Below are 8,396 nucleotides of genomic sequence, written 5' to 3' on the forward strand. Positions count from 1 at the left end.
GGTTCGCATTCTCTAAGGTTCAAGAGAAGAGACAGCTCAATGTTTCATCCCCTGTAAAATCAATCACGAAGCAGTTTCATAAGATAAGTTACTTTCAATCGATCAGTTTTAAGAGCCACCCTAAAATCAAAGACTTTAATGAGTTTGCTTTCTTTGACTGCGTTTTCTCTTGCACTCTAAAACTTAATCTCAATAAATCTTAATTCAACAGATCAACATTTTTTGATAAAGGATGGAAAACACGTGATAAGAGATGACAATGTTCACTTCCTCCTAATAGCAAAATACAAGGAGATGCGGAAGTGTAAGCATTGTGGGACGGAATGCTACCGTAACAGTGCCAGCGGTGAGAAAGACTATGTTTTTGTATAGACAGAGAGTTTAAAATGATGACTGACCACGACGTGATTTGAACACGCAACCTTCTGATCTGGAGTCAGATGCGCTACCGTTGCGCCACGCGGTATTTGACCAGGCAGGCTTTTCGCAGTCTTTGATGCCAAGTTGGTCATTTATAATTCTAAATGATTAATACAAATCTTTATTCAATGCATCGACAATTTCATAAAGGAAAAAACAGAGAATTTAAAGGCAACCAATTTTGCCACTTTGTTTCTAGCTAGTTACAAAAAGGAAGGAATAACTAAGGATCGTAGACCATAATTTCCATGATGGAATGGGAGCGGCTCAAAAGACCATGTTGTATTATCGACACAATGAGCAAAACGTCAACTGACCCCGACGTGATTTGAACAAGCAACCTTCTGATCTGGAGTCAGACGCGCTACCGTTGCGCCACGAGGTCACTTTGGGCGGCAGCAGTTAGTGGAGCTTCACGCTTAATTCCAGTTGAAAATTAGGAACTTGACTGATAATGATGAATAATTCATATGGAAATGAAAACAAAGTCATATTTCCGAAAAACTCCAAAACACTTAAACTCAGGATACATACAAAAAAACCTGGTGGTTAGTGGACACTCAAGCAGACAGTAAGTGTCTGAAGAAAAATAACCATTTCTCTAACAGTTCATATAGGAAAAGGACAGTTAACCTCAACGGCTGTTGAGTTCAACACCTTAACCACTCTGCCACAACAGCTTAACGGTTGCAAAATATTCCGATCTTATTGGAAAATTGCCATTTTGTTCTCTCCTAAAGGCTAAAGACAAGGAGAAATGGACATCTAAGCATTGTGGGATGCCATTTTATCGAAAGAGTGGGAGTGGTCTGAAAAACTATGTTTTGGTACAGACAGAGTGCTTAAAACAATGACTGACCCCGACGTGATTTGAACACGCAACCTTCTGATCTGGAGTCAGACGCGCTACCGTTGCGCCACGAGGTCTCTGTTGGTGCTAAAGGTTGACACTAAGTTCTGGATGAAAATTAGGAATTGGACAGATAATGCTGAATAATTCATATGGAAATATGAAAAAATCCATATTTCCAAAATTCCAAAACACTAAAATTGAGGAAGCATCAACAAATCTTGTGTTTAGTGGAAACTGAATCAGATAGTAAGCATCTGAAGAAAGGTAACCAGTTCTTTAACCATTCCTATAAGAAAACGATGCTAAACCAGCTTCCATGTCAATTTGGTGAGGCTCACTTTCTTATTTTCTAACTGGAGAAATTCCAAGAAATGTCTCACTAAGGTGCACATTCATAGTTCTTATTTTATTAACTAGCCTGTGTGTGCGTGTATATAACTAAAAGTCTGCGCTGTGAACAGGATTTGAACCTGTGCGGGGAGACCCCATTGGATTTCGAGTCCAACGCCTTAACCACTCGGCCATCACAGCTGAACTTTAGTCAAAAGTTCAAATCCCATGTGAAAAGTGTCGTTTTGTTGGATGCGTTAATATACGGGACTCTGGTTACATGTCTGGTTGTCTTTAGGTAGGCTCAAGCATGGAGAATCTTTTGGTGTGATTGCTTGCCATAGGCTGAGGTTCGCATTCTCTAAGGTTCAAGAGAAGAGACAGCTCAATGTTTCATCCCCTGTAAAATCAATCACGAAGCAGTTTCATCAGATAAGTTACTTTCAATCGATCAGTTTTAAGAGCCACCCTAAAATCAAAGACTTTAATGAGTTTGCTTTCTTTGACTGCGTTTTCTCTTGCACTCTAAAACTTAATCTCAATAAATCTTAATTCAACAGATCAACATTTTTTGATAAAGGATGGAAAACACGTGATAAGAGATGACAATGTTCACTTCCTCCTAATAGCAAAATACAAGGAGATGCGGAAGTGTAAGCATTGTGGGACGGAATGCTACCGTAACAGTGCCAGCGGTGAGAAAGACTATGTTTTTGTATAGACAGAGAGTTTAAAACGATGACTGACCACGACGTGATTTGAACACGCAACCTTCTGATCTGGAGTCAGACGCGCTACCGTTGCGCCACGCGGTCTTTGGCCAGGCAGGCTTTTCGCAGTCTTTGATGCCAAGTTGGTCATTTATAATTCTAAATGATTAATACAAATCTTTATTCAATGCATTGACAATTTCATAAAGGAAAAAACAGAGAATTTAAAGGCAACCAATTTTGCCACTTTGTTTCTAGCTAGTTACAAAAAGGAAGGAATAACTAAGGATCGTAGACCATAATTTCCATGATGGAATGGGAGCGGCTCAAAAGACCATGTTGTATTATCGACACAATGAGCAAAACGTCAACTGACCCCGACGTGATTTGAACACGCAACCTTCTGATCTGGAGTCAGACACGCTACCGTTGCGCCACGAGGTCACTTTGGGCGCCATCAGTTAGTGGAGCTTCACGCTTAATTCCAGTTGAAAATTAGGAACTTGACTGATAATGATGAATAATTCATATGGAAATGAAAACAAAGCCATATTTCCGAAAAACTCCAAAACACTTAAACTCAGGATACATACAAAAAAACCTGGTGGTTAGTGGACACTCAAGCAGACAGTAAGTGTCTGAAGAAAAATAACCATTTCTCTAACAGTTCATATAGGAAAAGGACAGTTAACCTCAACGGCTGTTGAGTTCAACACCTTAACCACTCTGCCACAACAGCTTAACGGTTGCAAAATATTCCGATCTTATTGGAAAATTGCCATTTTGTTCTCTCCTAAAGGCTAAAGACAAGGAGAAATGGACATCTAAGCATTGTGGGATGCCATTTTATCGAAAGAGTGGGAGTGGTCTGAAAAACTATGTTTTGGTACAGACAGAGTGCTTAAAACAATGACTGACCCCGACGTGATTTGAACACGCAACCTTCTGATCTGGAGTTAGACGCGCTACCGTTGCGCCACGAGGTCTCTGTTGGTGCTAAAGGTTGACACTAAGTTCTGGATGAAAATTAGGAATTGGACAGATAATGCTGAATAATTCATATGGAAATATGAAAAAATCCATATTTCCAAAATTCCAAAACACTAAAATTGAGGAAGCATCAAAAAATCTTGTGTTTAGTGGAAACTGAATCAGATAGTAAGCATCTGAAGAAAGGTAACCAGTTCTTTAACCATTCCTATAAGAAAACGATGCTAAACCAGCTTCCATGTCAATTTGGTGAGGCTCACTTTCTTATTTTCTAACTGGAGAAATTCCAAGAAATGTCTCACTAAGGTGCACATTCATAGTTCTTATTTTATTAACTAGCCTGTGTGTGCGTGTATATAACTAAAAGTCTGCGCTGTGTACAGGATTTGAACCTGTGCAGGGAGACCCCATTGGATTTCGAGTCCAACGCCTTAACCACTCGGCCATCACAGCTGAACTTTAGTCAAAAGTTCAAATCCCATGTGAAAAGTGTCGTTTTGTTGGATGCGTTAATATACGGGACTCTGGTTACATGTCTGGTTGTCTTTAGGTAGGCTCAAGCATGGAGAATCTTTTGGTGTGATTGCTTGCCATAGGCTGAGGTTCGCATTCTCTAAGGTTCAAGAGAAGAGACAGCTCAATGTTTCATCCCCTGTAAAATCAATCACGAAGCAGTTTCATAAGATAAGTTACTTTCAATCGATCAGTTTTAAGAGCCACCCTAAAATCAAAGACTTTAATGAGTTTGCTTTCTTTGACTGCGTTTTCTCTTGCACTCTAAAACTTAATCTCAATAAATCTTAATTCAACAGATCAACATTTTTTGATAAAGGATGGAAAACACGTGATAAGAGATGACAATGTTCACTTCCTCCTAATAGCAAAATACAAGGAGATGCGGAAGTGTAAGCATTGTGGGACGGAATGCTACCGTAACAGTGCCAGCGGTGAGAAAGACTATGTTTTTGTATAGACAGAGAGTTTAAAATGATGACTGACCACGACGTGATTTGAACACGCAACCTTCTGATCTGGAGTCAGACGCGCTACCGTTGCGCCACGCGGTCTTTGGCCAGGCAGGCTTTTCGCAGTCTTTGATGCCAAGTTGGTCATTTATAATTCTAAATGATTAATACAAATCTTTATTCAATGCATTGACAATTTCATAAAGGAAAAAACAGAGAATTTAAAGGCAACCAATTTTGCCACTTTGTTTCTAGCTAGTTACAAAAAGGAAGGAATAACTAAGGATCGTAGACCATAATTTCCATGATGGAATGGGAGCGGCTCAAAAGACCATGTTGTATTATCGACACAATGAGCAAAACGTCAACTGACCCCGACGTGATTTGAACACGCAACCTTCTGATCTGGAGTCAGACGTGCTACCGTTGCGCCACGAGGTCACTTTGGGCGCCAGCAGTTAGTGGAGCTTCACGCTTAATTCCAGTTGAAAATTAGGAACTTGACTGATAATGATGAATAATTCATATGGAAATGAAAACAAAGCCATATTTCCGAAAAACTCCAAAACACTTAAACTCAGGATACATACAAAAAAACCTGGTGGTTAGTGGACACTCAAGCAGACAGTAAGTGTCTGAAGAAAAATAACCATTTCTCTAACAGTTCATATAGGAAAAGGACAGTTAACCTCAACGGCTGTTGAGTTCAACACCTTAACCACTCTGCCACAACAGCTTAACGGTTGCAAAATATTCCGATCTTATTGGAAAATTGCCATTTTGTTCTCTCCTAAAGGCTAAAGACAAGGAGAAATGGACATCTAAGCATTGTGGGATGCCATTTTATCGAAAGAGTGGGAGTGGTCTGAAATGATATGTTTTGGTACAGGCAGCCATTAACCCCTTAAGGACGCAGCCATTTTGTAGCTTAAGGCTCAGCCCGATTTTTTTGATTCTGCCTTTCGTCGCTTTATATGGTTATAACTTTTGTACACTGTTACTTATCAAAGTAATTCTGAGAATGTTTTTTCCCCACATGTTGTTCTTCATTTTAATTGTAAATTTTGGCTGATGAGTTTTGTGTTTATTTACAAAAAAATCCTTGTGCTTTCAGGCAGATAGATTTACCACCTAAATAAGTTGCTGAATAACATTTCCCATATGTCTACTTTACATTTTCATCATTTTTGAAATGTCTGGATAATTTATTTAGACCATTTTGGGGATAAATACAGTTTTGAATTAAATTCTACATATTTAACATCAAAACCCCCCTATATAACCAAGCCATTTTCAAATCTGCACCCCTCAAACTATCAGAAACAGCTTTTAGGAAGACTGTTAACCCCTTGAGACCTTCATAGTAATTGAACTTAAAATTGAGGTGAAATTTAGAATGGTCAAATTGTGCTGGTTATACGTTTGTTTAGCCCTAAAATTTACACATTTCCAAAAGATAAAAAGAGAAAACCCACCATACAATTTATTATGCAACTTCTCCTGAGTACAGAGAACCCCCACATGTGGCCGTGACTTGTTTTATGGGCGCACACAGAGAGGAGGGAAGGAGCACCCTGCAGCTGCCAGGATCTTAGTTTCCTCATTGGCCCATTTTGCAGGCTATAAAATTTTCATTTTCTTAGTTAATGTGGCCAAGTGACGGCATTTTTTGTGTGGGATGAGATGCTTTTTCCAGTGTTACCATTTTGGGGTTGGTATCACCTATTGTTGAAAATTTATTAACTTTTTTTTTAGGTCAGGAGTAGAATATAATCAATTCTGTACTGGATTTTTGACTTTTTTTTTTTTCGTGTTTACCGTATAGCCTAATAATCATGTTATCTTTATTCTATGGGTCGATACGATTACGGGGATACCAGACTTGAATATATTTTCTTACATTTTACTAAATTTGCCAAATAAAACCCTATTGTAGGGAAAAATCATTTTTGCATTGCCGTCATCCAAGTGGCAAAACACTGTTACTTTTTGGGCTATGGAGCTGGTTGATAGCTTGTTTTTTTGTGGGACATGTTGTACTTTGCAACAGTATCATCCTGGAGTACATATGTTTTTTTATTATTCCTTTTTTTGTGGGATTAAATAGGTAAAAATCATAATTTTTTGAGGGTTTTTAACAATTTTTTTCATCATGCGGGTTCAAAAATTATTTTGTTTACGGACGCGGTGATACTATATATGTGGGGTTTGTTTTATGATTTAGAGTGTTTTGTGCATTATATGTCTGTTTATATGTTATGGGGCTTATGGGCATTTTTGTTGATTTATTAATTTATTTTTTTATTAAATAACATTTTTTTACACTTTTTTATTACTTCCATCATGGGGCATGAAGAAGCAATCAGATGATAATCAAGCAATTCATGATAATACTCTGCAATACTGATGTATTGCAGATGTGGGTGATTTGGCCCAGTAGAGACCGGGGTAGCGGGGTTTTGTCATGCAGTTCAAGACAGTGACACCAAGGTACAGTCCAAAACAGGTCTCGCCTGCGTTTATTGCAGCAGCAAAAATAAAACAGCCTTTACATTCAGGCATCAAAACAAATAATATAATACCTGTCTGGGCGCTAACTATACAGAGATTCTCTAACTCACCACTAACACAAAAGATGTCGCTGCTCCAGGCACAGAGGTCAGGGCTGTGTGTGCTCTCCAGCCTCCTTTCAGAGAGACAACGCTCTCAGCTCTGCTCAGCAGCTTTATGTAGCCTGATAAGGCTGCTCCCAGCACCTGTGTCCAAGGTGCTGGACAACACAAACTAAGCACTCAGGCCTTGCATAGTAGGAAAACCGAGGGGAAACATACCACCCATCCACAGTTAACCCCTTCAGTGTCTCACACAGGGTATTAGCAGTGTCAGCCTATGCACATGCATAGGCTGACACTGTGCCTTTAAGGTGACGTCATAGAAGCCATCTTACCGGTACTGCCTGCCGGGAGCCCTGGGGTCCTGATGGGACATCGGGTCTGCCATAAGAACAATTGGCGCCCCCCGAAGACGTGGGGGATTGTGGGGTAGAGACCCCCAGAAGGCAGTTTAAATGCCGTGGTGGCACTGACCACGGCATTTAATGGGTTAAACACCCGCGATTGGAGCCCACTCCAACCATGGGTGTTACACTGGGGTATCGGCTGTTAGTTACAGCCGGCACCATGTGTATCCCGATGCCGGTTTGGCTCAGATCTTGGGCAGAACCGGCCCATATGAATAATTCATATGGCAATATGAAAAAATCTATATTTTTGTTCGGAGCCGGCACTGTACCGAACGGGTAACAGCTGCATATCGCAGCTGACACCCATCTGTTACACCCACGCTCGGAGATTCGCTTTTGACTTGGATTGAACCCCCTGCAGCATGCTCAGTGTCTACACAGTGGGGCAGATTTACTTAACCAGTCCATTTGCGATCCAGTGGCGCGTTCTCTGCGGTGGATTCGGGTCCGGCCGGGATTTACTAAGGTAGTTCCTCCGACGTCACTCAAGTACACCGGCCTATACTTCGTGAAGGTAAGTGCAAGCTCCGCAACACTTTTTGCTTTTTCAATGTGGCGTTTTTTCCAAATCTGTCGGGTTTTCGTTCGGCCACGCCCCCCGATTTCCGTTGCATGCATGCCAGCGCCGATGCGCCACAATCCGATCGCGTGCGCCAAAATCCCGGGGCAATTCAGGGGAAATCGGCGCGAAACGGAAATATTCGGGTAACACGTCGGGAAAACGTGAATCAGGCCCTTAGTAAATGACCCCCTATATCTGTATTACACTGTGTTAGCTGTATCTGAGCTTGAACAAGTGATCAGAAGAAGATCACTTGTTCAAGCTAACATGTCAGTAAAAGTAAAAAAATGTTAAAACAATAAATAGATGTTTTTTATTTTATGTGAAAGTCCCCCAAACACCACAATTCCCTGTACACAAGTAATAAAGTACAAAAAACACTGAATCATAAAAAGCCCCCACATATTTGCTATTGCCGCGTTCGTAACAACGTGTACCATAAATCATAATCATAATTAGACTCGCTCGGTGAATTTTTTAAAAACACGAAAAACTTGCCAAAAATTTACATTTTTTATTTTGAATTAACTTTATTAACAAATAC

General features: G+C 40.2%; 10 non-coding genes across 10 annotated transcripts; all 10 read right to left on the minus strand.

The window, feature by feature from the left end:
* Nucleotides 1-394: 394 nt before the first annotated feature.
* Nucleotides 395-466, minus strand: TRNAW-CCA (transfer RNA tryptophan (anticodon CCA)). Its single transcript has one exon. It is a non-coding gene; the product is annotated as a tRNA-Trp (tRNA).
* Nucleotides 467-733: 267 nt separating this feature from the next.
* Nucleotides 734-805, minus strand: TRNAW-CCA (transfer RNA tryptophan (anticodon CCA)). Its single transcript has one exon. It is a non-coding gene; the product is annotated as a tRNA-Trp (tRNA).
* A 470-nt stretch (nucleotides 806-1,275) lies between these two features.
* TRNAW-CCA (transfer RNA tryptophan (anticodon CCA)) lies at nucleotides 1,276-1,347 on the minus strand. Its single transcript has one exon. It is a non-coding gene; the product is annotated as a tRNA-Trp (tRNA).
* A 375-nt stretch (nucleotides 1,348-1,722) lies between these two features.
* On the minus strand, nucleotides 1,723-1,804 carry TRNAS-CGA (transfer RNA serine (anticodon CGA)). Its single transcript has one exon. It is a non-coding gene; the product is annotated as a tRNA-Ser (tRNA).
* A 542-nt stretch (nucleotides 1,805-2,346) lies between these two features.
* Nucleotides 2,347-2,418, minus strand: TRNAW-CCA (transfer RNA tryptophan (anticodon CCA)). Its single transcript has one exon. It is a non-coding gene; the product is annotated as a tRNA-Trp (tRNA).
* A 267-nt stretch (nucleotides 2,419-2,685) lies between these two features.
* TRNAW-CCA (transfer RNA tryptophan (anticodon CCA)) lies at nucleotides 2,686-2,757 on the minus strand. The gene has a single exon. It is a non-coding gene; the product is annotated as a tRNA-Trp (tRNA).
* Nucleotides 2,758-3,227: 470 nt separating this feature from the next.
* Nucleotides 3,228-3,299, minus strand: TRNAW-CCA (transfer RNA tryptophan (anticodon CCA)). The gene has a single exon. It is a non-coding gene; the product is annotated as a tRNA-Trp (tRNA).
* Nucleotides 3,300-3,674: 375 nt separating this feature from the next.
* TRNAS-CGA (transfer RNA serine (anticodon CGA)) lies at nucleotides 3,675-3,756 on the minus strand. The gene has a single exon. It is a non-coding gene; the product is annotated as a tRNA-Ser (tRNA).
* A 542-nt stretch (nucleotides 3,757-4,298) lies between these two features.
* TRNAW-CCA (transfer RNA tryptophan (anticodon CCA)) lies at nucleotides 4,299-4,370 on the minus strand. Its single transcript has one exon. It is a non-coding gene; the product is annotated as a tRNA-Trp (tRNA).
* A 267-nt stretch (nucleotides 4,371-4,637) lies between these two features.
* TRNAW-CCA (transfer RNA tryptophan (anticodon CCA)) lies at nucleotides 4,638-4,709 on the minus strand. Its single transcript has one exon. It is a non-coding gene; the product is annotated as a tRNA-Trp (tRNA).
* Nucleotides 4,710-8,396: the final 3,687 nt, after the last annotated feature.

This window comes from Engystomops pustulosus, chromosome 4, assembly GCF_040894005.1.
Source record: "Engystomops pustulosus chromosome 4, aEngPut4.maternal, whole genome shotgun sequence".
In the NCBI taxonomy this organism is placed as follows: domain Eukaryota; kingdom Metazoa; phylum Chordata; class Amphibia; order Anura; family Leptodactylidae; genus Engystomops; species Engystomops pustulosus.